The sequence below is a fragment of the Octopus sinensis genome, linkage group LG1 (genome assembly GCF_006345805.1).
Source record: "Octopus sinensis linkage group LG1, ASM634580v1, whole genome shotgun sequence".
Classification (NCBI taxonomy): Eukaryota; Metazoa; Mollusca; class Cephalopoda; order Octopoda; family Octopodidae; genus Octopus; species Octopus sinensis.
The window spans coordinates 131,836,018-131,841,017 of NC_042997.1; the positions used below are offsets into that span (position 1 = coordinate 131,836,018).

The 5,000-nt window shown below is 35.2% G+C and overlaps 1 protein-coding gene across 12 annotated transcripts in view; it reads left to right on the plus strand.

Moving 5' to 3' along the window:
* The window catches only part of LOC115212289 (glutamate receptor-interacting protein 2), a 661,282-nt gene that overhangs the window by 591,335 nt on the left and 64,947 nt on the right, over window positions 1-5,000 (plus strand). The gene's annotated exons all lie outside the window — the stretch shown is intronic.

Genomic DNA, 5,000 nt, shown 5'->3' on the forward strand with positions numbered 1-5,000 from the left:
GGAAAAAGTTTTTAGTGTATTAAAACTTATGGAAGGCCTAACTTTACCTGTAGGACCCAGGGTGATATTTTGAGACATTATTTAAAAAAAAAAATAAAGTGTCTCATATGCCACCAAATACAGTAATTAATTGACAAGATTCACAGTTAAGGTTTTCTAGCCACCATGTCCTTGAAAGAATTAACTGGTTTAATATGATAGTGTTCCTGTTCGCTTTTAGTCAGTGGTCAATTATTCCATTTGTAGTGTGTTGTTTGTTACCATAAATATTTCTTAGATAGCAGCCATTTATGTTGTTGTTCCCTTGAATGATATGTTGATGTCAAGAACAACATATTGCCATGAAAATCTGAAATACAATCCAGAAGATGAAGATGCAAACAGTTGGATAGAATATCTTTGAAATGTCATCATAGTAAAACAAAAATAATACAAATGATAGTGATGGGAATGAGTAAGAGGTCATTAACTCATCATCATCGTTATCATCATTGTCATCATCTTTCACTTCTTTATCATCTTTATCCATTTAGACTTTTATTCTTCTGTTGGCATTACTTTGACAGGATCTGTAGGATGACAAATTGCAAGTCAATTTGATCCCATATTTTGTCTGTGAGAATCATTATCCTGAAATTTAAACTTCCAACTTACTTCCTTCCAGTCTCCTCCCAACCTTTAGTATTTTTCGCTGCTAGCACCCTGGAGAATTCTTTAGACATACTGAACCTACCCTGAACATTCAAATGCCCATATCACCTTTATCTTTTACAAACATTATCAAATTTTAAAAATAACCAATATGATCTGGGGAAAAGATACGGTGAATAGATATGGAGGACAAGTTGAGAAAGAGAGAATTTCTTGTGTTTGTTTTTAGTATTTCTGAAGTTTTTTTATATTTTGTACTTGTTTTTTGGTTCTGATTTGTGAATAAAAGCCTCATTTATGGACATTAGCTATCACAAGCAGCATCACCAAAGCTGCTTTGACAGATCATAAATCATAATGGGTTGTGTTGATTCCTCTCTACTAAAACCTCTCTACCAACTTTTACTACCATCACTTCTTCTTGCTATTGTTGCTGTCCCCACTGCCACTACTGCTACTACTGCTATGTCTCACTGGGATACAATTTTAGCTAAGGGTGAAGAATCAACATACTCTGTGGAGTAATCCAATGGTGTAACATAATCCAGGGAGGTTATCTGGTGGTGTAAGATAATCCAAGTATTAAGGTTCTCCAAAGTATTAGTTGGATAAAGTGATGCAGTGATAAAGAAGATTTAGTACCAGTTTTGTGGTAGCTGATGGGTTGTGCTTTAGACTTTGTTCCATATTCTTTTACTTGGTGTAAACAAACTTCTCAATATAGTTGTGTTAGGTTCAGCCATAAACACTTTGTTTCATTTAGTTTATAGCCTCAGATCAAACCTAAGCAAACAAGCACTTATGGCCAAAGGCATCTTATGCCAGCAGGAAATGTGGAGACGATCTAGCTACTATTTCTAGGAGGTTGAGAAACCATGTAGTAGCCTCCTCTGTTGACATAAATATAATAGTAGTATATTGCTAAGCTGACACAAAATACTTAGTATTGTATGGTTGGACAAAATATCTTCAGTTTCACAGACTAAAATAAAGTACTACAGGCATGAAAATAATTAGGTATTAAACCAAAATTCTTCATATAGCATACATATGAATATATCTCCAGTTTGTAGGGTTTTTTGTTTTTGATATCTTCACATTATATGTGGTTGGCGTTAGGAAGGGCATCCAGCTGTAGAAACACTGCCAGATCCGACTGGCCTGGTGCAGCCTTCAGGCTCCCCAGACCCCAGTTGAACCGTCTAACCCATGCTAGCATGGAAAGCGGACGTTAAATGATGATGATGATGATATATATATATATATATATTTTCAATAAATATATAAAGATTATTTATCTCCATTGATTAACTAATCTCCAGAGATTAAAAGTCTTATGTAACATGTTCTAAATATTCTTTCAAGTGATGCATTTCTCTGTGAAATATTCAATACAGTGATTCCTTGCCATATTTCACTGCAGTATTCAATATTTATTTCTTCTCTTCTTGTTTCCATAACTGCATTGATAAGACTAAAACCTTATCAACCAAGGAGTGTTTAATTGATCGACTCCAATTCTCCACTTTGATCTCCAATTACATCAACTAATTCCTATGATGTTACTTGGGCTATATCAAGGAAATGTACAGCCTAAGTTTCAAAATTAATTGTTCGTTTTCCTAGATTAATAATTGAGGATTTTATATTGAAAATCAAAGAAAGAATCTAAACTACATAGAAAACCTAATCTAAATTTTATTGTTACAGAATTCTTTTCCTATTTATGATTTACTTACTAAATGCACAAACACAAACATTCTTATACAGAGACTAGCAGTATCGCCTGGCGTTGCTCGGGTTTGTTTTGACCCTTTAGAATTGGAATTTTTGAAAAGTAAAAATTTTGCCTTATGGTTGAAATACATCGAAAAATGGCAACACATCAGTCAAAAAATCGTAAACAATAGGGATTTTCGTAGATAAAAAGCACCTTTTTGATGTTAATAATTTTTGTTGTTAACATGGTCTGATTTGAATTTTTTCTTCTATGGAAGGAAGAGCAAGCCTTCTATCATACTCTCAATTTTGGTCAACTTGCGCTGCAGGGTCTCGGAGGAGATAGTGTTAGTTGAAGGCTACCAAACCTGCCATACACAGACAACTTCAGCTTTATATATAGAGAGATGAAGCCACTATGTCCTTCACTTCTGAAACTTTTGCACATTGGCAAGCAGCATAGACTCATCACACTAGACTCGTGTACTATGAATAGAGATTTTTAAAAGACCTGACAGCCTAAGCAACACCAAGATATAACCATTAAATGTACCAAGGAAACACTGTGGAAATACAAAGTCCTTTTTCCTCATGAAAAAACACAGTTAAATTCTCAGATTTGCTACAAATGCCAGGACTTTTCAATGGCTTATGATCCTTCATGGTAAACTACATCTCAACAATATAGCAAAAACTACATTCTCAAACTTAAGCTTCCTCTTATGAGCTACAAAAATACTCTAGCTTTGAACAATTGATTGTTTTTTACAAACCACAAATTCAACCCATCCTAGAGAACTGCTCGTATATCTAGAATATGTACGAATTTATTCTTAACTGCATCCAAAGAACGGTCATCTGATTGGCAAACTTTTGCTCACCTACACACTAATTATCAGCATTTTACATCTGTTTTTCCAGGTTTGCATGGATTGGATGAGTCTTCTTCTTCAGCACAGTATTTCATCATTTGTTGTGGTTCTTTGTCATCTCCTTTGTGAGGCTCGGCCTCCTGAAATCAAATTTCACTACCTCTTCCTATATCTTCCTTGGTCTTCCTTTTCTGCCAGATCCTTCCTCTTCAATTGTTTGGCATTTCTTTATCCAGCTGTTATCCATCATACACCAGCTCAGTCTTTCCTCTTGCACCCTATATCTGGTTCCTTTTGACACCCTGTTTTACTCTCAGCTTCTTTGTGTTTGTTGTTCATGCACGCTAACATTACACATCCAGCAGAGCATGCCCCGTCCACTTACTCACAAGCATGCACTATCTCTCTTCCTTCTTCTTTTGCAACTATAACAGTTTCTGCTCCTCTGAACTAACCAGTTGTGACCCACCTACTCAAGCCTACCTGATGCATCTGTTTCAACCAGAAATATTCCTATTTTGTGTCATCTCCCTAAAACGCATCATCTAATCCTTCCTGTTCAGAATTAGAACCTTTTAGAGCTCCCTCCTCCCAACAAGGTTTCACTACAGGCAATCCAGATAAGTATTAATCACCACCCCCACCATATGGAAGACTGCAAATATTATGGACACTACCCAACTCCATTGTCTAATTGTTAATAATAATAATGATAATAATAATAATTTCTGATTTAGGCCCAAAACCAATAATGTTGAAGGAAGGGGATTAGACTAGCACTGTATTTGATCAACACTGGAGAGATGAAAGGTAAAGTGGACTTAGGCAGAAGCTGATCTCTGAATGTAAAGACTCGGAACAAATACCACAAGGCATTTTTTCTAACACTAACAATTCTGCCAGAGCATTAAAAATCAAATTGTGTACATCATCTTAAACTCATCCTCATGCTTAACTGTTACTGTATCATCCATAACTACTTGGCTTTCCTTTAGTTCAACCTTTGTATTATGATGTATAATTTCAATGGATTACTTTAATCAATTTCATATTCTTTTCTATATAATATCTCATGCTGGGGCAAATGACACAGCAGTTGATGGGCTTAGGTTAAACAAAGTTAATGTGTTACCATTAAAGTTAAGAAATAAAGTAATTAAAGAATTGTATAAATTATGGTATTTGCATATTTTCTTGAAGTAGATGGCTTTTCTGACCTTTCTAGTTGGGCATGGTGGGGTTTGAAAATCAAGATTGATCATTCATTTTTAAATATATGGTACAGACCTGGGCAAAAGTTTTTGCTAAAGGTCCCCTATCAATGCCGCTGATGTTATCTAAAGGTAAGGCCCCTGGTTTGGGCCTATACAGCTTTGTACTAGTGTTGTTGCTGTTAGAATGCAAAGAGACAGAACATTTCTACAAGACATCTGGGCTGGGACTCTTTTATCTACAGCAAAAGGATAAAAGGCAAAATTGGCTTTGGTAGGTTTGAACTCAGGATGCAAAGAGTCAGAACAAATATTGTAAAGCATTTTAACTAACACTCTGACAACTCTGCCAATTTGCCAGTATAGATGAAACCTTTGTATTGGCTTTGTAGTTTGAGCTTTTCTGAGAATCACTATTGAATGCTTGTGACTTATTGTTGATATGTAAACAATAGACTAAGTCATATACGTATACCAAATATATGACTTAGGGTAACTTTTACACTTATATTAATAATATTTTGGCTGGGTAAGTTATGATTCATAG